Source organism: Microtus oregoni, unplaced genomic scaffold (assembly GCF_018167655.1).
Source record: "Microtus oregoni isolate MIOR12 unplaced genomic scaffold, Mior012 000008F_ref0000371, whole genome shotgun sequence".
Lineage (NCBI taxonomy): Eukaryota > Metazoa > Chordata > Mammalia > Rodentia > Cricetidae > Microtus > Microtus oregoni.
This window is the reverse complement of record NW_024543067.1, coordinates 12,890,123-12,916,085: the sequence shown is the minus strand read 5'-3', so window position 1 is coordinate 12,916,085 and position 25,963 is coordinate 12,890,123. Positions and strand designations below refer to the sequence as shown.

The 25,963-nt window shown below is 47.0% G+C and overlaps 1 protein-coding gene and 1 pseudogene across 3 annotated transcripts in view; both read right to left on the bottom strand.

The window, feature by feature from the left end:
* Fam110b (family with sequence similarity 110 member B) overlaps positions 1-17,294 on the bottom strand; it is a 129,156-nt gene extending 111,862 nt beyond the window's left edge. For all 3 annotated transcript variants that reach the window (XM_041657833.1, XM_041657830.1, XM_041657831.1), the window contains exon 1: positions 17,007-17,294. The gene's annotated coding sequence lies outside the window, so the exon portion shown is untranslated. The remainder of the gene's footprint in view (positions 1-17,006) is intronic.
* Positions 8,528-8,646, bottom strand: LOC121452022 (annotated as a pseudogene).
* Positions 17,295-25,963: the final 8,669 nt, after the last annotated feature.

Below are 25,963 nucleotides of genomic sequence, written 5' to 3'. Positions count from 1 at the left end.
CAGTGGTCCACCACAGCGGCCAGTGGTCCACCACAGCGGCCAGTGGTCCACCACAGCGGCCAGTGGTCCCCCACAGCGGCCAGTGGTCCCCCACAGCGGCCAGTGGTCCACCACAGCGGCCAGTGGTCCCCCACAGCGGCCAGTGGTCCCCCACAGCGGCCAGTGGTCCCCCACAGCGGCCAGTGGTCCCCCACAGCGGCCAGTGGTCCACCATAGCAGCCAGTGGTCCCCCACAGCAGCCAGCACAAGTGGGGGTTGCCAGTGCTTCCCGAAAAGACCAAGGCATTCACCTCCGATGCCAGACATCTCCCGTGCTCTCAAATCTTTCAGGATGCCATTCCTCATTGCCACTGCGAACTCCTTCAGCATGTGCACGATTACAACACACCTCCCATGCTCCAAAATCCCTTAAGATGCAGTTCCTCATTGCCACTGTGAACTCCATCAGCATGTGAGGGACTGATGACTCACCCTGACCTATAGATAAGGACCACACACACCACAGCACAGACTTAAGTCTGAACCAGATGGCCAGCAGACTCAACCGGTTCCATTACAACCGACATCCTCTGTTTATTGCCGGGAAGAAGTGGACTTCACATCTCTGCATCCAGATCACTCAGGCATCATGAAGCTATGACTGCTTCCTTTGTCCTTTTTATTCAGAATGCACAGGGCTGAAGAAAATTCAAGAGAAGACATCATAACAGAAGGCTTTTAGAATGACCGGGGAGCACAAACCAGAAAATACACAAAAAGAACTTCAGGCTAATGAAAGAACAGGGGTGGAGCTTGAGAGGATTGCAGATGCTCTGGCCACGCCAGGGAAGACCCAGAAAAGCCTACGATACTTTTTTTTTTAAGCACAACAGACAGGGCTTTGAGCAGCCTGGAAATGTGACCAGCTGATCTCTCAGCTGACGCAGAAGTGAGTATATCAGAGGCAAGGAGATGATTAAAGGAAAGATTTCCAAGATAGAAACTAAGATAGAGGTACCCCAAGAATGCAGCAAGACCTGGGCAGGGCAGAAATGTCGGGGTTGGGGCACTGAGAGGGGGCATGGCTGAAGGATCCAAAGGGTTCTCAGTTTCCAGTAAGCTGCCAAGCATGACGAGAACCACCTCAGAGTCTGACCGGTCCTCAGCCTGCACAGTGCAGGCCCTGGCTCACAGAGGCATGCCCGTTGGGAAGCTGACTCAGTCATGGGAAAGAACTCACCCTTTCGAGGGAAAGCGTCCTGGGTTTTTTGTTGCTGCGATAAACACTATCATCAAAAGCGACCTGGGGAACAATAGGCTTACAAGTTACAATTCACCCTCAAGTGAAGCTGAAGCAAGACCTGGAACAGGGACTGATGGGGAGCAGTGCTCCAGCTTGCTCAGGCAGGTTGCCAGCACAGCCCAGGACCACCTGCCCAGGGGTGGCGCACCACCTAGAGTGGGGTGTGGCCTCCTTTATTACTCAGTAGTCAAGATCATGTCCCACAGACATCTCCATAGGCCAACCTAATGGAGGCAATTCCTCAAATGAGATCCCTTCTTCCCAGGTGTTATCGAGGGTTGCTTCAGGTCGACAAAAGCCAGACATGAGGTTTCCCAGGTTTCCACGCAGAATCAGCTGAGCCACTGAAACCTCTGAGCACAAAGCACTGTGACATGTTAGCTGCTGGAGGCTGCAGAAGGCTGCAGGAGACTGCAGGAACATCGCTCTTGTTTGCAGAACAAAGTCTCTCATGAGCTTTCTGCTGTTTCACAGGTCCAAACGCAGGGGAAACATGCATTCTGACACAATATTCCATGTGGCGTACTTTTTTTTTTTGGGGGGGGGACCTTAAACCACCTCTGCTGCTACTATAGCAGGTGGCATTTCATAAAATACCCTAGACATAGTGGCTTCCACACAGAAACTTCTCACGGTCTATAGATAAGAAGCACAAGGCCAAGGGGCCCACAGATTTGCTGTGGTAAGTGTCCACTTCCTGGGTCACATATTGTAGCTTATCACTGTGTCCTCAAGATCAGGAAGATATGGGATAGCTCTCTGGCTCTTTTACGATGTCGCTAATGCCATCTGTGGAGTCCTTTTCCCTCCTAACCTAATCACACCCCAGAGCACCCCAATCCTAGCACTTGGGGATTAAAAGCAAAAATATATCAAGTGCATCATCTATAACATGATGCACTGTGTTAAAAACAGAGCCCGGAACATAACACAATTGTAAAGGTCTGCCTCATTTTTGTATATTTTAAGACTTTTTTTTTAGATGGACTTAAGGAAGAATAAATCAGCCATAAACAATCGAATGCTTTTAATTTAGTTACTGAAAAAAAAAATGAAGCACCTTCTTCCTTTGTGGAACCTCCCAGGTTAGAGTAAAAATGTTTCCCGCTATTAGATCAAACCTAATTGATGTTGAAACCAGGTAGTATATATGTACAAGCTTTAAAACTTCCCTCCCTGTTTTAAATTTCAAAAACAAAGAAGAATGAAAATGATACATAAAGAATAATTATGAAAAACTGTTTTTATACCTGAAACTTGCTGGTAGCAATACCAGGATACCAGGCATTAACCATGAACTGGACGGACACCTGGTTCATGATCATCAATACATCATTATGATTAACACATGATCATTTTCCTTTGCCAGACAATCTATACCAGACAAAAACATGTGCACCTTGATAAACTTCTGTTTCAAGAAGAGATACACAAAACCAGAGAAACTCTGTAAGATGCAGCCATCAGCTGACAGCAGCTCTAAGATGCAGCCATCAGCAGAGAGCAGCTCTAAGATGCAGCCATCAGCTGACAGCAGCTCTAAGATGCAGCCATCGGATGAGAGCAGCTCTAAGATGGAGCCATCGGATGAGAGCAGCTCTAAGATGCAGCCATCAGATGAGAGCAGCTCTAAGATGCAGCCATCAGCTGACAGCAGCTCTAAGATGCAGCCATCGGATGACAGTAGCTCTAAGATGCAGCCATCGGATGAGAGCAGTTCTAAGATGCAGCCATCGGATGAGAGCAGCTCTAAGATGCAGCCATCAGCAGAGAGCAGCTCTAAGATGCAGCCATCAGCTGACAGCAGCTCTAAGATGCAGCCATCGGATGAGAGCAGCTCTAAGATGCAGCCATCGGATGAGAGCAGCTCTAAGATGCAGCCATCGGATGAGAGCAGCTCTAAGATGCAGCCATCAGCAGAGAGCAGCTCTAAGATGCAGCCATCGGATGAGAGCAGCTCTAAGATGCAGCCATCAGCAGAGAGCAGCTCTAAGATGCAGCCATCAGCTGACAGCAGCTCTAAGATGCAGCCATCAGCGGAGAGCAGCTCTAAGATGCAGCCATCGGATGAGAGCAGCTCTAAGATGCAGCCATCAGCTGACAGCAGCTCTAAGATGCAGCCATCGGATGACAGCAGCTCTAAGATGCAGCCATCGGATGAGAGCAGTTCTAAGATGCAGCCATCGGATGAGAGCAGCTCTAAGATGCAGCCATCAGCAGAGAGCAGCTCTAAGATGCAGCCATCAGCTGACAGCAGCTCTAAGATGCAGCCATCGGCTGACAGCAGTTCTAAGATGCAGCCATCGGATGAGAGCAGCTCTAAGATGGAGCCATCAGCAGAGAGCAGCTCTAAGATGCAGCCATCAGCTGACAGCAGCTCTAAGATGCAGCCATCAGCTGACAGCAGCTCTAAGATGCAGCCATCGGATGAGAGCAGCTCTAAGATGCAGCCATCAGCTGACAGCAGCTCTAAGATGCAGCCATCAGCTGATAGCAGCTCTAAGATGCAGCCATCGGATGAGAGCAGTTCTAAGATGCAGCCATCAGCAGAGAGCAGCTCTAAGATGCAGCCATCAGCTGACAGCAGCTCTAAGATGCAGCCATCGGCTGACAGCAGTTCTAAGATGCAGCCATCGGATGAGAGCAGCTCTAAGATGGAGCCATCAGCAGAGAGCAGCTCTAAGATGCAGCCATCAGCTGACAGCAGCTCTAAGATGCAGCCATCAGCTGACAGCAGCTCTAAGATGCAGCCATCGGATGAGAGCAGCTCTAAGATGCAGCCATCAGCTGACAGCAGCTCTAAGATGCAGCCATCAGCTGATAGCAGCTCTAAGATGCAGCCATCGGATGAGAGCAGCTCTAAGATGCAGCCATCAGCAGAGAGCAGCTCTAAGATGCAGCCATCGGATGAGAGCAGCTCTAAGATGCAGCCATCAGCAGAGAGCAGCTCTAAGATGCAGCCATCAGCTGACAGCAGCTCTAAGATGCAGCCATCAGCGGAGAGCAGCTCTAAGATGCAGCCATCGGATGAGAGCAGCTCTAAGATGCAGCCATCAGCTGACAGCAGCTCTAAGATGCAGCCATCGGATGACAGCAGCTCTAAGATGCAGCCATCGGATGAGAGCAGTTCTAAGATGCAGCCATCGGATGAGAGCAGCTCTAAGATGCAGCCATCAGCAGAGAGCAGCTCTAAGATGCAGCCATCAGCTGACAGCAGCTCTAAGATGCAGCCATCGGCTGACAGCAGTTCTAAGATGCAGCCATCGGATGAGAGCAGCTCTAAGATGGAGCCATCAGCAGAGAGCAGCTCTAAGATGCAGCCATCAGCTGACAGCAGCTCTAAGATGCAGCCATCAGCTGACAGCAGCTCTAAGATGCAGCCATCGGATGAGAGCAGCTCTAAGATGCAGCCATCAGCTGACAGCAGCTCTAAGATGCAGCCATCAGCTGATAGCAGCTCTAAGATGCAGCCATCGGATGAGAGCAGTTCTAAGATGCAGCCATCGGATGAGAGCAGCTCTAAGATGCAGCCATCAGCAGAGAGCAGCTCTAAGATGCAGCCATCAGCTGACAGCAGCTCTAAGATGCAGCCATCGGATGAGAGCAGCTCTAAGATGCAGCCATCGGCTGACAGCAGCTCTAAGATGCAGCCATCAGCTGACAGCAGCTCTAAGATGCAGCCATCGGATGAGAGCAGTTCTAAGATGCAGCCATCGGATGAGAGCAGCTCTAAGATGCAGCCATCAGCTGACAGCAGCTCTAAGATGCAGCCATCGGATGAGAGCAGCTCTAAGATGCAGCCATCGGATGAGAGCAGCTCTAAGATGCAGCCATCGGATGAGAGCAGCTCTAAGATGCAGCCATCAGCAGAGAGCAGCTCTAAGATGCAGCCATCGGATGAGAGCAGCTCTAAGATGCAGCCATCAGCAGAGAGCAGCTCTAAGATGCAGCCATCAGCTGACAGCAGCTCTAAGATGCAGCCATCAGCGGAGAGCAGCTCTAAGATGCAGCCATCGGATGAGAGCAGCTCTAAGATGCAGCCATCAGCTGACAGCAGCTCTAAGATGCAGCCATCGGATGACAGCAGCTCTAAGATGCAGCCATCGGATGAGAGCAGTTCTAAGATGCAGCCATCGGATGAGAGCAGCTCTAAGATGCAGCCATCAGCAGAGAGCAGCTCTAAGATGCAGCCATCAGCTGACAGCAGCTCTAAGATGCAGCCATCGGCTGACAGCAGTTCTAAGATGCAGCCATCGGATGAGAGCAGCTCTAAGATGGAGCCATCAGCAGAGAGCAGCTCTAAGATGCAGCCATCAGCTGACAGCAGCTCTAAGATGCAGCCATCAGCTGACAGCAGCTCTAAGATGCAGCCATCGGATGAGAGCAGCTCTAAGATGCAGCCATCAGCTGACAGCAGCTCTAAGATGCAGCCATCAGCTGATAGCAGCTCTAAGATGCAGCCATCGGATGAGAGCAGTTCTAAGATGCAGCCATCAGCAGAGAGCAGCTCTAAGATGCAGCCATCAGCTGACAGCAGCTCTAAGATGCAGCCATCGGCTGACAGCAGTTCTAAGATGCAGCCATCGGATGAGAGCAGCTCTAAGATGGAGCCATCAGCAGAGAGCAGCTCTAAGATGCAGCCATCAGCTGACAGCAGCTCTAAGATGCAGCCATCAGCTGACAGCAGCTCTAAGATGCAGCCATCGGATGAGAGCAGCTCTAAGATGCAGCCATCAGCTGACAGCAGCTCTAAGATGCAGCCATCAGCTGATAGCAGCTCTAAGATGCAGCCATCGGATGAGAGCAGCTCTAAGATGCAGCCATCAGCAGAGAGCAGCTCTAAGATGCAGCCATCGGATGAGAGCAGCTCTAAGATGCAGCCATCAGCAGAGAGCAGCTCTAAGATGCAGCCATCAGCTGACAGCAGCTCTAAGATGCAGCCATCAGCGGAGAGCAGCTCTAAGATGCAGCCATCGGATGAGAGCAGCTCTAAGATGCAGCCATCAGCTGACAGCAGCTCTAAGATGCAGCCATCGGATGACAGCAGCTCTAAGATGCAGCCATCGGATGAGAGCAGTTCTAAGATGCAGCCATCGGATGAGAGCAGCTCTAAGATGCAGCCATCAGCAGAGAGCAGCTCTAAGATGCAGCCATCAGCTGACAGCAGCTCTAAGATGCAGCCATCGGCTGACAGCAGTTCTAAGATGCAGCCATCGGATGAGAGCAGCTCTAAGATGGAGCCATCAGCAGAGAGCAGCTCTAAGATGCAGCCATCAGCTGACAGCAGCTCTAAGATGCAGCCATCAGCTGACAGCAGCTCTAAGATGCAGCCATCGGATGAGAGCAGCTCTAAGATGCAGCCATCAGCTGACAGCAGCTCTAAGATGCAGCCATCAGCTGATAGCAGCTCTAAGATGCAGCCATCAGCTGATAGCAGCTCTAAGATGCAGCCATCGGATGAGAGCAGCTCTAAGATGCAGCCATCAGCAGAGAGCAGCTCTAAGATGCAGCCATCAGCTGACAGCAGCTCTAAGATGCAGCCATCGGATGAGAGCAGCTCTAAGATGCAGCCATCGGCTGACAGCAGCTCTAAGATGCAGCCATCAGCTGACAGCAGCTCTAAGATGCAGCCATCGGATGAGAGCAGTTCTAAGATGCAGCCATCGGATGAGAGCAGCTCTAAGATGCAGCCATCAGCAGAGAGCAGCTCTAAGATGCAGCCATCAGCTGACAGCAGCTCTAAGATGCAGCCATCGGATGAGAGCAGCTCTAAGATGCAGCCATCGGCTGACAGCAGCTCTAAGATGCAGCCATCGGATGAGAGCAGCTCTAAGATGCAGCCATCAGCTGACAGCAGCTCTAAGATGCAGCCATCGGCTGACAGCAGCTCTAAGATGTAGCCATCAGCTGAGTTCACAGCAGATGTGCTGGAGGAAAGGAAGAGCTGCAGCACGACAGCCCAGAAGGTCTCCAGAGGACCGAGACTTAGGGGACCTAGTTGGCCCATTTTTAACAGACTGGGAAAACTACATCTTCCCAGGATGATTTTAAAACATTCACCTAATTAGTGAGGCACACTGATCACACTGGAGGTACTCGAGAGCAATGGTTAGAAGGCGATCGGAAAGACCCACAGGGTACCCAGAAACTTCAGCTCTGCATTAGTGTTTTCAGAAGAGGGTATCACTGAACTGGGGGACTTAGGTACAGCAGTTGGCCGACCACACAGAACAAAAGGGTGCAAGAAGATTGAACTCACTCACATTCTTCCCCAGTTCACTCTCTACCTGGCTGCTGGAGCTGAGCCATCTGTTAGCCTGACCTTGGTCTGATACCCACACTTCTGGTGGCCCTTGTTTCCCCGGTGTGTAGACAGCAGCCTGTGGGACATGTCAGCCTCCCTAGTCTCAGGAGCTTCTTCCTTATATTGTATTCGCCACTGAATCTGCTTTCCTGTAAAGCCGGGCATTAAGGCTGTCAGGTAGTTAAAATGCAAAACTGGAAGTAAGGCGAAGATACCTAAGTATTTCAGACACACAACCCACAACGATTTGTTCCTGTGTGGTGCGTTAATTAAAAGTTCCTGTAATGTGGTTTCTTTATCGCTGACTCTCAGTACCTAAGAATCAGAAGGCTTCATGTGGAGAAATGGCTCCAGAAAACCCTCAGGGGGAAGAGTGGTTGGGGATTAGCAAGGAAAACAGCCCAGTCCAGTGCTAGAGAATGTTGAAAGGAGAGTAACCGCAGGAGAAAGCAGATAAGCAAGGCAGGAAAAGTCACGTGAGCTGAAACACATCACACTGATGGGAAGGCAGAGCCAGTTCTGCTGGGGAAAAAAAAAGAAAAGAAAAAGAGAAAAAAATGAAGCATGGATGCTCACATTGAACACAGAGCAATCTCTCCCCCCAACACACATACCTCTCTCTCCTTTCCTCCCTCGCCCCCAATCTGGCAGGAGTGGACTCTCACCACCTCTAAAGAAATGGGTGTTTTTATTTGTTTATTTAGTTTTGTTGTTTCTTTAAATTCAAGCAATTCCAATAGCCCACAAATCTTTCTTGGTACTATTTAAGAATATTTCAAGTACCTGCAAAATATATATTTTATAGTGATACTATTCTCCCCTACTACGAGCTATAAAAATAAATTAATAAAATCTTTAATAAATCAAAGAACTAAGTTTCTGCGCAGTCAGCCGGTTCCCTGAAACCTGAAAGCCACCTTGGCCACTGTTGTTCCTTTTGCAAATTACAGCACCCGGTATTCCCAGGCGGTCTCTCATCCAAGTACTAACCAGGCTCGACCCTGCTTAGCTTCTGAGATCAGACGAGATCGGGTGCGTTCAGGGTGGTATGGGAATACCGGGTGCTGTAATTTGCAAAAGGAACAACAGCCACACGTAATGGTTCGGCTGGGTCCCACAGCCAGGCATGCAGCCATATTGGAGCCCCAGGCACTACAGCCTGGGCATCAACAGCCAGTCACCCATAGCCACCACACAAGAACAAAGTCCCACCAGGAGGTGATGACACAGGCCATTAATCCCAGCACTGGGAGTCAAAGGTAGGTTGGATCTCTGTGAGTTCGAGGCCAGCCTGGTCAACAAGAGCCAGTTCCAGGACAGGCTCCAAAGCTACAGAGAAACCCTGTCTCAAAAAAACAAAAACAAAAAACAAACAAACAAAAAACCCAACAGAAACACAGAGTTTCAATTATTGATCATTTGAAAGAACACAGGGTAGTGAGAGGTTAAAAGGGTTTTTAAATGCACAAAAGCACAAGCAAATCTACAAAGAGCCTCCCAGTTCAACAGTGTTTCTTTACCAATGAAAATACACACACACACACACACACACACACACAATCATCATCTGCCACTAGTCCCCACTTACCATGTGCCCAGTTTCCGAAGTTTATTATTCATTGTTTTGCAGTGCTGTGTGCGGGTAGCACCGGGGGCCTCTGCATACTAAGCATGTGTCTCCAACTCAAGCTGTTTCTAACAAGAATGGGAATGGTGGCCCTTGGTAAGGCACGGACAGAAAGGTGATGAATGTGGCTGCATGTGTGTGGTGACTCAGTGTGTACATGTATGCACATCCGTGATTATGGGGTGTCTGCACGGGGGTCAGAACTTTGTGTTTTACTCACCAAACTTCCCATTAAAAGAAAGTATGCAACAAGCAACCGGTAAACCCTTCAAAAGACTAAAGGGTTAAAGATGACACAAACGTCGTTATTTCTAAAAGAAATATTTCCTTTTCAAAGCTATGAGAGCATTTCAAACAAAGCACCAGCTGGTAACAGCAATGAGAGACAGTCCCTAAAAGTGATAGGAAACTAGGAAGCAGGAACTGGGGAAGAAAACCCCCAGTCCGGAGTAGCAGCTGACAGGAATGCTCCACTGCCTTGGGCCGGCCACTTTCACACAGGTGACACTTCCCCCCCACCTTGACTCCTGCTGCTTTTCAACCTTTTTATTACTGTTATTTATGGGTAGTTGTATATGTGTATGCGTGCCCCTGGAGGCCAAAAGAGGCTGTCACATTTCCTGGAGTTGGAGTTACAGGTCCCCTGACATGTGTGCTCGGAGCCCAGCTTAGATCCTCTGGAAGAGATGGGAGGGATCTTCACCATCCCCCTCCTGGGATTTTATTATCTAACAATTGGGTATCTGTAAGCAGAAACACCGGCCTCAGGTGACCTGTGGCAACATTCAGCTCAGAGAACAAACAATCCTTAGTTTCTTATAAGCCATGGCAAATTCGCTGCCCCCCAAAAGGCCCTTGCTCCTAAGCACAACCTCTTCTTCCCTCCAGCCTCTCTGCTCCCAGACTGTGAAGAACACGTATGCATACCTCATCTGAAAAGTCAGTCACTTCGCAGCTGTGACAGAGATCACCACTTGACATTGAGCTTTTGGGCTGTGTTACCAAGATCCCAGAGGATGAGGGCCTCCTTGCCAGCAGCAGGGCAGTGCAGCAGGCACTATATGGCCAACCACAGTACCAGGCCCTTCACAACCTGCAGCTCTGGCCAAGGCTCACTCAACACACCAACAAAATGCATGTGAAGTCTGGGTTAGGGAGAAGAGGAATCTGTGAAATCCACCAAAGCAGCTGAAAACGGGGCTGCTACCCCAACTTTGGCAATCATGGCCAACAGGATACTGTAAGTTCTGTCCTGTGGCCCATATGATGAGATCATATGACTGGGAAGGACTAAGGCACGGAATCCATAAGAGAGAAAGACAGGAGTTCTGAACTCGGTAAGCTTCTCATCTAACTTCCACAATGGTTTTGGAAGTAGGTAGGGCAGTCATTCCCATGGTAAAGACAAGGAACTGAGGTCTTGCAGGCTCGGGGGACTAGCTGGACTTCCCAGAGCCAGCTGTACCTAACACTGACTGGACTGGGAGACTCTCCCTCTTCTCAAGGAACCTACTTGCTGTTCGCTGGCTACAAGTACACTTCTGACCTGGGATTGCCAGGGCCTCAGCCTGCCCGGTGACTTAACAGCAACAGTGTGGATCTTCCGGGTCTGTCTCTACTCAGGGCCAGTCACAGGCACTGCCTAGAACCCAGACACACAGAGAGTGAGAAACTCCCTGAAACACGGCAAATCTGGCATTGCCAGATTCCTGGTCTCGGTGATAGCAACCGTCTCGACGTAAATGCCATGCGCATCTCTCATGTGTATGGGAAGCGCACTGCAGTCTTCATGCCCAATGTCGTTTTTTGCAGCAGTTTCTGAGTGCCAGGCAGGTGCTTCCTCAAGGCCTGACCTTGCTCGTTGACCTCCCAAACACAGGGCTTCGTTCACTTCAGTCAGCCACACAAGTCCCCGCAGTTCGATCTGCAGAACAGGCTGCATGTCTCTGATTGCAATGCATACATGCTTTCCTGTCTCGTGACCTGCAATCGGGACCCTCATCACAACTCGTGTCGTGTTCCAGTCCATATGACACAATAGTTCTATCCCAGCGGCAGGCATGGAAAGGGACAATCTGTCTCAAAGTCAGAGGTGTGTCAGGTGAGGAGAAGAAGTCCACGACACCAGGCACCCCACCCCAATTCCTTGGTAATGGCTTGATGCTTCCACCACTGTCTGTCCCCTTCCCCACAACTGAGTTTCCAAATGGGGACATTAAAGCCAGGTCTCCTCAGGATCGATCCACCAGCTCCTTACATACAGAGTAAATGGAACGCACACATATGAGCACACACACACACACACACACACACACACACACACAGAGAGAGAGAGAGAGAGAGAGAGAGAGAGAGAGACAGAGAAGACAGAGAGAGACTGTGGTCTACAAGGCCACCAGGTGATCTGATTCCTTTGTTTCTTATTACAAGGGTAGAAGGAGTTCTGGCTATCACAGGGCCTTTGCATAAGCCATCCCTATGATCAAGCATCCTTCAAATGTTGCCTTGTTGATTTACTTTTAATGATCACACTCACTAGAGTTCTCAATGAGACTCTCTAAAGCCACACAGCCCAGGTGGTAAGCCCTCACCATTCCCAGCCATACTTGTTATTCCTTTAAGTTGGGTTTTTGTATATTCACTTAACTCAGTGGTTCTCAACCCACAGACCGAGACCTCTTTCAGGGTCACATAGCAGATATCCTACATATCAGATACTTACAGTACAATTCGTAGAAGTAGCAACGTTACAATTATGAAGCAGCAATGAAAATAGTTTTAGGATTGGGGGTCACCACCACCTGAGGAATAGCATTGCAGGGTCACAGCTTTGAAACACCACTGATTTAATTTATTGTCTGTCTCCTCAGTTTGCCTTCTAAAGCCTCCTGAGGTTAGTTTTGATTGACAGGGTCTGGAATAGCCAAGGCAAAGCGCTTCAATCACACCAACAGTGCTTGTGGAGGATAGGTTGGCTTCTGAGCGTGACTGTGAAGTAGGCACTTGATCTACAGTCAGATGAGGCGGGGAGACCGACTGCACATGAGGGCAGCACCATTCCCCGGGCTTCCCATTCCTGACTGCATTGATGGAGAAAGCCAGAGGAGCAGAAGCTCCCACCTCCTGCTTCCCAGCTGTAGTTGCAATGTGACCGGCTGCCTCAGGCTGTGCCTCTCCGACTTCCCTGGAATTCTGAGCCAAATAAATCTTTCTCCTCTAAATTGCCTTTGTCAGATACTGAATCATAGCTACAGGACTCAGAGTTAAAGGAAAAGCAATTCATAAAACAAGCCAGGAACAGGCAGGGACTAACTACGTCTTTCCTGGCTAGTGTTTATAAAAAAAAATTCCTGGCACACAATATATCTCTGCAAATAATTTTTAATATAGTAACCATAATAAGAGAAAATATTAACTATATTCTTTTGTATAATTATTTCTTTTTTATTACTAAGTTTATGGAACCAAAGCACCATTGGCAAGAAGGGTTATTTTGAAGTACTACCCATGATTCTTCTTTAAGAAGACATCTAAAAAGATGAAAAAACCATGTAATGTCAGGAGGAGGGGAAAAAAAAACTGCTTTTTGTTACAACACAAACACCCGAAAATCCCGATGGCTTAGGATTGTGTTTTCAAAGTCCTTATCTGGAACTGGACAATTTCAAACCACACTGATCTTGGCCTGGTGCACAAACCCCACCATAGAATTCTTATGACTCTTCCAGAAACCAGTCTGCTAAATGACAGTTTCCTCGAGCTGAGGTGTTCTTTGAGTCTGTATCCAAAACGTTTACAATTTTAAAATTCCCACTCTAGCAGCAACTGAAAATTGTGTTATTGTGCCCCCCCACCCCCGACAATGCTGGGAGGGAGAAAAAAAGGAAGCAATTTGTTTGGCTACTAAGCTTTAAAAGGAGGGGGCGGGGTAATCAAGGCTCATAAGTATAAGTCCTTATGTAGCCCCCTCATGAGACGAGGGGAAGGAGGTCAAAGCTCAAAAGAGATATGTCTTATACACAGGAGATATGTCTACTCATGAGAGAAACTGCATCACGTGAAAAAGATTAAGGTCCTCCTCAGTCCCTTCTCATGCACAGGAAGAAGCCAAAGATGTCAAAAGAGGCAGATGGGTTGTGTATGTTTATTAATTTCATATCACAAGAGCTTCATTAAGAAACCTGCCCAAGTCGTCTACAAACAGATGAGAAAGGACTTTGGCAGAGGAGAAAAGGTTGGCTCGTATCGGTATGGACGATGAGAAGATACATTCCCACAGCTATCGTTCAGTTTCTCCATGTCCATCATCCCATGTGGGACCTTTCATGGCCCAGAGTCACAGCTGCATTAAAGTTTTGGGGACAGCAGGCCAACACTGGGTCACCGGCTCTTTTCAAGAGTCCCTTGTTTATATTACTATTTGTTTATATTACTATTTTATATTACTGCTTGTTTATATTACTATTTGTGTTCCTGTAGGGTGGTTGACTCAGAAACACCAACCATCAAAAACAAAAACAAACAAACAAAAAAACCCATTAAGTTAGTCTGCCTCAACTGTCGAACAAAATATGCAGGGACTGTAAAACAGAGCAGAGATTTGCTTCGACCTTCACCGTCCTATCTAGCAGATGAAAGTGATCCTCATAAACAAGCTCAAGGAGGGAGGGGACATCATAAGGCTAAATGGAGAGCTGGGGCTATCATGAGCAGACACCCCAAACAGATCCAATGGCTCAGCCATCTTTATTAGCCTTTTATCTAATTCAAAGACACTCAGCTGCATCCTCACCTCCTAAAGCAGGTCACCTTTGTCATGCATTATGACATTCCTCTGGGGCTAAAGAGAGAAAAAAAAAGTTGAATTTCTCCTAGTTTTGGACTGTTTGATGACCAAGCGCTAACCGGAAAACCCAGACCCCGTCACTGAGTGATGAGATTTCTTGATACCAAAGCCGGGGAGAAAGGAGCAGGCAGCTCCAGCCGCCAAAGGGGAGCAAAGGCTTTAGCTCCCTGGGCTCTGGTACTTAAACACATCTCGCTGTTTATTAGCTATGAGTCGGATGAGGCATGCGATTCGCTCACAGAAAGCAGATGACAGGAAAGTTATTGGCTGTTAGAGGAGTAGGAGAAAGCCTAGAGATAAGCTGCTGGTAGAACTGGCCTTCAGAGATAACCGATGAGGGGCCAGAGAACCCTCTTCTGTGAGCACTTACTACTTCCTAGCCTGGGTGCTCACACAGCCTGGATCCCAGCAGGACAGAATAAATTCAGTCATCACCTTGACATCAACTCTCATTACAACATGCCAGGATCCAAAAAAAAAAAATGATAAGAAGCAATAACAATAAAAAGAAAAAAGAGCGCGGGGTGGGGGTGGGGGGGGCACAGACCCTAAGACAGGCTTCCCTGGATTAATTCAAACTGTTAATAGGCACCTTGTCATTTATTTTTCTCTGTTGAAGGTGCATATCAGAAAAACAAAAAGTCGAGGGGAGCTGGAGAGGCTCTTGGCTTAGGTGAATCCACCTAAATTTAAGGTGGAGAGACAAAAGGGCAGAGTACAGAAAAGATTTTCATAAGCAGTGTTTACTGAACATCCAGAACATTACAGGGCTCTCAAAGAGAAAACATTCTCCGGGCAAATGCCCAAAAGATTTGAAAACAGAAGAGGAGATGGGTGCAGGCCGGTGTCTGCATTGTGGGTTTCTCACAGAGAGACAAACACTGGTGCAGATTAATCAATCCCTGGTTTTCTTGAAGCATACCTGTGCTGTGACTGGGCTCCCAGAGCTCCCCACAGCACCACCTACTGGTCCTGGGCAGTACCTACAGCAGCGCCACTTCTGAGAGGACCGCAAGACTTGAAAACATTGAAAAATGAAAAAGACTGCCACTTCAAAGTCAATGATGGAGCCAGAGGGTGGACTGATAGCTAGCTGACGAACACATCAGCTATCCAAGTTGTAAGCACCATCTTCTGGTTACTGCGAACGGCAAGTGGGCAGTTTTATTTTTCTCAACTGTTTAGGCTTTAGATCTTGATCCTAAGGTCTTCTTAAAGCTAGAGTCAAGACATTCTCCGAGAAGGTGGTCACACAGCGAATACATTCATCTTTCATTAATGATAGGAACGAAGAGGGTTAACTAACACAATGACAACGTGGGTATTTTAACTAGAAATTGAAATCACCATGCTATACCTTGAGAAGGGGTGATCTGGGGATGAGGTTCAAAACAGAGGTTTTCCCTTCCGTGTAAGCCCTTCACAGACCACGAGGCTCCTTAGAGACAACCAGTTCTCATCATGAAACCCACTAGGCCGTGACTGGATTCAGTTTCAGAGACCCAACCAGTAACAAATCCTCTCTTCCCAGACACTGAGGAGACACAGCCAGGAGCTTGTCAGTCTGCTACAAACAACCCAATCTCAATTCTGATCTAAAATTAAATCACAGACTCAAAATAGAGCATGTTGTAAAAGATCTGGGGTGGAAACAAACAAAAGAAACATTTTTTTTTCTGAACACCAAGAACATGAATTGAAAATAAAAACAAAAATAAATATAGCTGGTATTTTCCTAGCTCTGCTTCCACGGCCTATATTAAGGCCTTTGCAGATTTTCGGGCTCAAGAAGCAATGCCATCCCTGTGTTTAATTCATGATTTTAAGGTGAACGATCCAAGAACTGTTACAGATTAAATGTAATGGAGCAGATCAATGGCGTGTTACCATCAGCCTACCCTTATCTTTAAATAGCGATGCGTAATAAATGCCTCATTTGAATGAGCAGGTCTCAATAGCACAAAATGAACACAAACAATAACAACAGCAACTACCCAGTACGGTCACATGACTTAGCATGGTGGGTGCTAAATAACTCTTTAGCACCAACAGAGGAAATGAAAATGGAAGTCGTATTATTCATACTGAAAAAATGCTGATTCGGCTATCATACTCTTCTCTGTAAAAATAGACTCGGCGGTCCTCGCAAGCCAGCCAGGCACTGTTGTCACAGATGTGCGCCAGATTTGCACAGGACATAACTTGGCTGTGGGGAAACCCGGAGTTTGTCTGAATCTTAGGCAGGAAAGAACGCCTGGTCTTTCTTGGAGAGAGGGTGGCGTTCAATAAATCCGAATAGCAGCTTGAAAGGGTTAAAAAAAAAAAAGGCTGGCGTCAGGTGGTTTTATTCCCACTTTGGGAAGTAATAAAGCAAAGTTATCTCCTCTTCCTTCTCCACTAGCCAGGATGCAGAGACTGGCCACTGCCGCTTACACCGTCAGGCTCTAACAAAAGGAGGGCAGCGCAGACACCCAGCAGCCCACAGCCTGGCATTGTCGCCAAGTACTGAGTGGCGCTAGGTGACAGGGGCACGAGTGAGCCAGGACCAATTTTATCTATTCCCAACCTGCATGCTTTCAAAGAAAGAAGAGGCAACCGAGCTGTGGGAGGACTGAAGGGTGTGTGTGGTGTGCTTGGGGAGGTGGGGGGGGGGTGCAAACAAACTTTGAAAGCCCTGGGATCTGCATTCCCGCAGGAACTAGAAGCCCACTGGCGCGCCCACGGGATGCCCAGCGTGGGGACGCAGCACGGAGAGGGGCAGGGGCCGCCGCCTCCTCACCCACCCTCTCCTCAGCAGCTAGCGTTCCTTCCCAGCCCCGGCCTCGCCGCCAGCCCGGGGCTCGCAGCCGGGCGCAAGGCGGACAACGGGGCCGGGATTCTAGACGCCCTGGCCCGGTCGGAGCAGGACCCTGAGCCGAACTCTCCAGCCGCCAGCGCCCCAACTTACCTTCGCCGCGCTCCCGCCCCTGCAAGGCGGCCAGGCCCGGCACCAGGCTCCGGAGACCGCGAGGAGGAGCTTGGGCCCCGCGGGGCACTGCAGGCCGACGTGAAGCGGCCGCCGAGTCCTCACCGCCGGATCCGAGTGGACCCCAGGGGCCGAACGGGCCTAGACCGCGCGGCAACGGAGGGCTGGGCTGACCGCCGCCGCGTTTGCACCTCAGCACAGAGGGGCGGGCTCAGGCAGGCTCCGCCGGAGAGCTGGGGAGGGAACTTGGAGCCCGTCGCAGCGGCCCAGAGCTCCTGTCCCCACGCAGCCGGCACGCCCCCAGGAGCGCCCCGCCCCCAGCCCACCTTCCCGCCCCACCCCCTCCACAGCCTGCTCTCCTCCCCGCCCCCCCTACATGTACCCCGCCCACATGTACCCCGCCCTGCTCCCATCAGTCCCACGCCCACCCTGTGCCCCACTGCTGCCACCCCTGAGAAGCTACCAGGGATGTGACTCTCCCACGCCAGGACAGTACAGACCAGTCTGTGCTTGGTACCCAGAACCTGTATGCAGATGCGATGAGCCCACCTGATAGGGCCTTCTTGAAGATCTTGGCGCCCATCTGACTCCACGTGGTTGGTAGCAGGGTGTTCACCATGGGCAGGAAGCATTCAGTAAGAGTAAGCACAGTCTGAGCTTAGCTAATAGGAAATCTAAAAGTTAAAATCCATGCTTATCCAAATGACCGAATTTAAAGGAGTTTGCGGGGTCAAAATATATTTCTCTCAAAAATATTAAGCACTCGGGAGGCAGAGGCAGGCGGATCTCTGTGAGTTCGAGGCCAGCCTGGTCTACAAGAGCTAGTTCCAGGACAGGCACCAAAAACTTCAGAGAAACCCTGTCTCGAAAATCTAAAAAAAAATTAAGCAAAATGTCTCAGTTTTTAACCCTTAGTACTTTGAAGTGTGATGACATTTGTATGGTTTTTCCCGGAAAGATCATTTATACGTGTTTAAATCATTCAGCTCTTAATTCCTTCTAGTTCAGAAATTATAAACTAAAAGTCAGATTTCCATAATAAATTTCTGCCTATTTACAAGAGTATTGTGTTAATAAGTGACATAACGCTAGGCTTTGAGTGGAACTTTGGCATGCAAATGAGTTCCTTGTCAGCAAATTACACTGTAGCCTCCACTCCTGCTCCAACCCCAGTGACAGCTATTTTTCATCATTACCATAGCAAATGCAGGCAGGCAGTTTCTGGCCAGAGCAGACCCTCCCAGCCACCCCCAACACACACACACACACACACACACACACACACACACACACACACACAATTTTGCTTATTCTTTCCTGGCATTTATTTGCTCCTTGCCTCAACCCATTGTGTATAAGACACAAACCTCCATTTCAGGTGCCCAGGATAGCCAAGGAAAGTGTATCCTGTTCCCCGGACATGGAGATGGGAGGCCGGAGGACATCATCTTCTCGGGAAGAATCATGGCTCTTTCTCCTAACTGTGTCAGGTAAGCCTGCAGCAGCTGAGTGTATCCCACCAAAGAACAAAGCCAAGTCAGAAGAAAACCTTAAGCAAGAAAGCCAGAGAAATCCACATAGCAACCAAATTCGCAAAGCCCTATCTGAAGGTATAGACATCTGGACAGGTGTCTAAGGATGTGCACCGTGAATTGCCTTTCTTGCTCAGGAAGTGTTGCCATAGGCTCCTTGTCAAAATGTTGACTTACAAAATCTTAAAAGATTAGTGGTGGTGGCCCACGCCTTTAATCCGGGAGGCAGAGGCAGGAGGATCCCTGTGAGTTCGATGCCAACCTGGTCTACAAGAGCTAGTTCCAGGACAGGCTTGATAGCTACAGCAAAATCCTGTCTCTAAAAAACCAAAACCAAACAAACAAAACAACAACAACAAAAAAGATTATCCTGTGCTTTGGAAATCAGAAACATAACTAGTGACTTACAGCTTTGGTGTTGCCCAAATCAAAGTATTTCTTGATAATAAAGTATAGGCCTAAAAGTCACTTAAACACACGCCCGGGGTTAAATAGGATTAAGGTTCTCATTGATGGTCATCTTACTTTCAGTGTAGAATTAATGCACCCATATTGTTCTTACCGTAATGCGAACCCAAAAAGACGTGTGGCCAGAGAACAAGAGGCAAGCAAAAATGTCATAACCAGAACCTCCTAGTAAGTTTCCTGTCTTCTCAGTTAGCACAATAAGATGTACGTTTACTAGTTCCCACTGTCTACTCAGCCAGGATTTGTCTTTTCCAGACCAGATCTGCGGGGCTACTCTGTTCTTCTGGGGACTGACAAGGCTAATCTTTGAGTGAGGAATGTTCCTGTGCCCAAGTATGGTCCCAGGGAAGTGGGCCATGGGCCTCTGTGTGGGATTCATTTGCCTCACAAAGGTTTTTGTCTCTGAAAGTACTCAGACAAGCATTTTCAGAGGCAGTTCTCAGCAGCAGCCGCAGCCTGATTGCTGGATTTATTTCGTGTGGGAGAATAATACGACATCTAAAAGGAGAGATCAGGGCCCTCGTTGTTTCTCTGCGTCAGTGAGAACGTGGTCTTTCAATCACCAGTGAAATTTTAAAAATATAAAGGCCCATGAGCTGAAAACCAATGTACTGTAAACAGATGTGCCTCGCACAGGAGAGGCATGGAAGAAATCATGACTCAGCAGCTTACAGGCAACCAAAAGGAGCCAGGGTGTGCAAGACCAGTCCAGGAGTATCTGGGCGAGTGTTTATGATTCTCCAAGGAGAACCTCAACCAAACAAGTAGAGTTCTCCAACACCATTGACAGGGCCCAGTAAGTTCTAAGTAGGATGGGCTCAGGCAAGCTCTGTTTGTCCAGAACTTCCCCTAGGAGCACAGTATCGCAGAATGGTTTCTGTCTGGTTTCGAAATTACCTGAACCAGGAGAAGACAAGCATGATGCAAAAGCTTATTTTTGACTTCTCTCAAGGGTATGTGATTGTTGTTTGAGGTTAACTTGTGCTCTCCCTTCTATGGAAAAGCCTCAGCCCTCAGACCAGACTCCTCTAACCTTGGATTGTATGTAAAATTAAAGCTATCGGTTGCATGAACCCCATTTGTCTTTTCTCTTCAACAGTTATTTTGAAGTTATAGAAAAAACAGGAGGAGAGGAATGCATTTCAGGAGTAGGGGGATGGGTTAGAAGCCATACCCCAAGAGAGAAAGGCCAGCGGCCAACAAGCAGAGATGGGAAGACTGTGTCGGTGGTCAGTTCACCGTTGGTCACGGCCCCGGGGTTTATCCAGTGCTTCGGCCTCACAGTTTACTTTGCACTCCTGCAGATGCTCAGGATGGAGATGGGTGTGTGCAGACAGCATCCAGGACCAAGCTTAGCTCTAATAGCTGCTGTCTCCTAAGTACTTAGTCTCTTAGGCAAGCCACACGCTTTGTTTTTAGTTGACACAGGCCACTAAACATAAATATTATGATGTCCATTTTGTGAAGACATTCAGGCCAAGGAATGGTGAGTGACATATCTAAGGTTAGAGTTATTTAGAAGATTTATGGGCTGACCCATGTGACCCATAGTCCCATATATCTTTTACTCTAAACCAAACTTGCTCATGAATCCCACAAATCATCTCTCCAGCGAGGCAGTCTAACCACAAGAGACCACTGGCACATACATGAGTTAAGTTTCAACACATCTAAATCCCTTGAGTTTAATTTTGATTCACTCAATTGGACTTTTGATTTTAAATGTCGATGATTTGAACTTTTTCTTAGCCACAGTGGCTATTTTTTTCAAGTGTTCAGTAACCACATGTGGCTGATGGCTGCCCCACTGACTGGCCCAAATTAAGTAAAAAGCATTTCCATTGTCAACGTTTTGCTGAACAGGACGGCCCTTCAGACATTTGTCTGTGTCATCAGGTAAGGCCGGGTTCCCCGTGGTTCAATTTCCTGAGTACGCTTTTCTAGCTCACATATGCTAGGTGTTATAGGATTTGGTCCTAAGGGTGCAATCCTTTTCTGTGCCCGCCTTCGTGAGCATAGCATGCTGTACTGAGGACATGGGAAGGCACAGAGGGTGAGAAGTGACTCTCCAGGGACACACGCAGCACACCATGAGGCCCTGTGCTTACAGATCCTCCCTCTGGCATCTCCACATTGCATCTTCTTGAAAATACCTGCCCGACACTGGGAAAACCATGGTCCTCTTTAGCCTTTTGCCCCAAGTCTGATTCCATGTTTTCATATGCTCTCCCTATGGATTTTTCTTTCTAATTTCATGTCTCAAAACACAGCTGGGTCTTGGTGTCCACTGGATCCATGACCTCCATAGACAGGAAGTCCATTAGGTGATCAAGTTTGTTATACATCATATACTGTAGTACTTACATATCATCAATGCATAGCCTCTTGTAAATGGGAACTCATCTCTGAGCTATTTGTAATACCTAGTGCTTGTCCCCTATGGTGTAAGTACTCTTCTCTGTGTCATTTGTATCCCTTTGTTAATAGCTGTTATGATACATTGTTTAAGGAAAGATGGGAAGGAGAACGTGTGCAAATACACTGTTTTCTGGATATTTGTGGTTCATGGATGGTTTAATCCCAGAATGCAGAATCCATGGGTATTTGGGCAAAATGTACCACTGACTTGGGACTTAGGAATTTTAATATCCAATTTCCCTCAGAGCAATGCATGCCCTGAGCTTTCTCCTAGAAGAGTCTACTCAAATAGCAGCGGCGAGCCATTTGTAACTGATTTAAACATACACTCAAAAAATGACTTTTTTATAGCAACTTCTTATCACCTGACATTGCACTATAATGTATGTACATAAAATGGTTAATAAATTACAAGGGATTTGAAATTGAACACAGCTGTGCATGGTGGTGCAGGCTTGCAGTCCTAGATACCTCGGCAGCTAAAGCACTTAGTCAAAGTACGTATATAAGCAAGTTTAAGGCCAGCCTAAGTAATTCAGTGATAACCTGTCTCAAAATAAAAACTAAAAAGAGGGGTCGAGTGTTGTGGAATAATCCTTTGTACACTGTGAATATGTATTATTCTCATTGGTTAATGAAGAACTGACTGGTAGGTAGCTAGGCAGGAAGTATAGGCAGAGCCAGGTGCTGCATGAGCCAATGAGGCAAGCCAATTAAAGAGCAACAGGAGGAATATGCAGACGGCGTCTATCTAGCCTCTCAACCATGCATACTAAGATGCTGGATCTTTCCTTCTGCATGAGAGCATCTCCTATGGGCCATGTTTATGTGCACGTAGACATTGACTGCTCCAAGGAGATAAACAATTCATTCTGACCAAATTTTCAGGTTCTAAAACCCATCAGTCCATTCCTTGTCAGCTTATGATTAATGCACATCCCTCTAAACCACGTCTTGCTTCCAAGTGAAGATAATAAAATCATGTTTCCACATAGTGTGAAACAAACAGCAAAATGCTACACTTTAGCCAAAGTAGATAGGAAGACATGTTTTTTTTGTCTAAGTGTCTTCTCTTCCTCCTATTGATTCTTGCTCCTCATTTGATATCCTTTAACAAAAACACAGGCACACGCTTCCTTAGTAATACATCTTATATTAATAGGAGAGATTGAGAAAGAGAACAAAATACAATCTTATTTAACATATAAATACAAACTTGTCTCTAAAAATGAGAAATAAATTCTCAAAACAGTCGTAGTTTTAATGATAATCGGTTCATCTCACTGTGTATTTTGTATTCTCTTTGCCATCAGAAGGCCCTTTAGCTGGTGAGGCTGTCTTATCTCTTGGGTCATCCAAACTTTAAATTTTCAAGAGTGTGGACATTATAACCCCTGCTTGAATTCGATTTTTGCACCTTCCTTTGAGTTTTATTTCAGGATGTTCAGAACTCCCTGAAAAGCCTCTGAGAGGCTTCCTGCATTCCAGACATATTGCTTCTTATCCCCGAGGTGCAGTAGTCACTTAACTGCCCCCTAAGGGTCCAGCTCCTCCATGCAATCAAGACAGTAAGTGTCCTTTGCCCATTGATTTACTGCTAAGACCCCAGAGTGGCCATGTGACAGTCTGTGTGTCCAGTTCAAGAACTCGTTGTTGGAGACTCAGTGGAAATCCTACTCCTTCGGAAATTAAGACTTCTGGCAAAACAGGTTCCTGCTCTGCAGGAATGAGAGGCACAGCTTTGTGCTCAAGCCTGGCTAAAAGCAGTCAAACTATTCCAATTCCCGATTTCCCTGGGTGTGAATCCAGCATGCGAGAAACACATGAAATAGGAGATTTAGAATTAAAGGGAAACAGCACTAACTCATCAATCGCTGTTAATAGAGCTCGGTGTGGGAAAGAATAAACTTGGAGCAGTTAAACTAACTTTTGTCCTTCCAGGAGCGTCTAGTCTGTTCTACCCCAGCTCCATTGTGCCGCTGGAGCCTTCGTACATAAGGATGACTGTGTGCACTTGTAGCTGTCTTGAACGCTCCACCCTACACAGTTCTCTCATCTTAGCTGTCTATGTATTTCCATATCTTAATGTCATTGCTCTCCTTGCATTTGTCAAAGTCCAGAGTTTTATTTCATGGACTTAGGTTTGCCTTCATCTATCTCCTGGGTAGGTCCCTTTGATGGCATTCAGGGATGCCAGCCTGGCCACAACTGGACGGCCTTGACATGGAGTGTGCACTGTGTGTTCCCCACTCAACCCTTCCCTCTCTTCAGGAAATTACACACAGCCTCTAGGCTTTTACCCAGAGCTAGAAAGAGAACAAACAGGCAGGCCATTGTGCGTTTTCTGGATGTGCAGCCTGTGCCTTTCTGCTTTGGTTGGCAGCATGGGAAGGGGAAATTATTGCATCCTAGCTTTTATTTTTGCTCTTAGCTTTGTTCCATTCATCTGATCAAAAAGCCGCAGGATAAGCAACTATGCTTCTAATTCAAGTCAACTGGTTTTCAAATACTTCCTGGAGAATTATCTCTAAGGGTTGTCTTACTTTTGAAGCAAGCTGATTGGCGCTTGGCTTCTCGTTCTGTTTTCAGCATTTTCATAGCTGGTCTAGATAAAGGTTAATGAAGTCACCGAGAGTTCTTGTGTTGACCATGTCAACCTCCCTGCTCACAATTTTCATCTGCCTTCTAGACACTTTGTCTCCTTATTGCTACTTTTTTCATCATTTCTCCAGGATGATTTTGTCTCTTTACTTGTGAAATTTTATCCTGAAGATTTGGTCTATTTTCAAAACCCATCAAAAAATGTCCTTAGTATTTATTTTGTGTTGAGGTTAATTCTATACAATTTTGTATTTCTTGACATGTAATACATGAGTATTACCTGAGTAATACAGAGCTCATAATTAGAAATTTTCAAGTGATTTAACTCCCCCTTTATATAAGTAAAATGCTAACCAAAAGATAACATATACATTTACCTTACATTTGTATCTACCCAATTAATGCATAATTTATAGATTTGCATGATTGCACTACGTATTCAGTTTAGGTCTCACTTAACATACAACTTTCAAGTGTATGCTTGCTGACTGACCATACAGTGAGCTCCCTGTAATCACTGCTCATTGCTAGCACCTCTTAGGCCCACTTTGCATGACCTCCTATTCACCAATACCACTGCATTCTTCAAACACAACTCATAGCCTGACTTCTTCAGCCATAGACGAGTTTTCCTTATTATGACACATTATGTAAGTGGGATCATATAGTTCGTATTCTTTTAAATCTGGCTTCCTTTAATGATAGGTTTATGAGGTTGCATGCATCGTTTACTAATTTATTTCCACTCTCTTTAGTATTGCATAAATGAATATTCCGCACTTGCTTTTGCCACCCTACTGTTAGGAGATATCAGTTTGTTGTCAGCATTTGGCTCCTGTAAATAGTGTGCCTATGTCCCTTGGTTCACGTGCAGGCCTATTTCTCTAGAATATATACCAAAGAAATGAAATTGCTAGCTCATGGAAAATGGTGTTGATTAGCTTTTGCACACATTAACGAAGTGTGTGTACATCTTTGTATTTTTCCTCTAGGCACTAGGGTTGGAGATGTTTTTTTCTCTTTTCCTTCCTATATAGATCACAGGCGTGTACTACCACACCCAGTTCGTGTGATGCCAGGGTGTGAACCAGGAGCTTTGTAGGTGGCAGACACCTCAGCGACATCCCCAGCTCTCTGTCACATTTGTGTAATAGCATCTGTCTCTTTCCGTTAACAAGATGAAATTCTTGTTAGACTCTAAATGGAGTGAACAGCATTTCTGGTGTCCTTTGGCCTACACTCAATCACATCTGGCGGCTGGGAGAGCTTTACATTCATTCAGTGGGCACACAAGCCTGCTCTAGCTCTGGGGAATCCTGTGGTCCTTTGCGCTTGATAGATGGCCGTAATTACCCAGAACTAATTGTTTTTCTGACGTCTTAGAGGGCTACAAGACCCACAGGAATACTGAAGTATTTTACTTCTGAAATTTACTATGTTATTCCTTGTGGGCAAAATAGAATGCTTTTGATTTCTAATTGATGTCACTTGATGCCCAAACCTTCATGGAAATAGAGAATAACTGTGTCAGTGTTCTGCTTGCTCCAGCTCCAAACCTTTAAGAACTTGAAACATTTTCTCTCTTCTCAGTGCTTCTGCGACCCATTTCCACTTATTTCAAGTTTGTTACCTTTACCTACTCGTAAATACCAACAAAAGAGAAATAGAAAAGCTCTTTGTCAGACAGAAATATATATTTATTCTGAGTATGCATTTCAATGTGACATTGATTCAGCTCAAGGTCATCTGGATGAGGCTGACCATCACTAAAATGTACTTTGCAAAGGTGCTCTCCTCATAGAAGAGTGATTGCAGAAGCTGCCAGATCAGTTAGTTAGTGGTGCAGCCCTCTATGTGTATGGGATTCTGCTTGACATCCTCTACCATATGCCCAATATTACAGAGAAGAGTTTCTTGCCA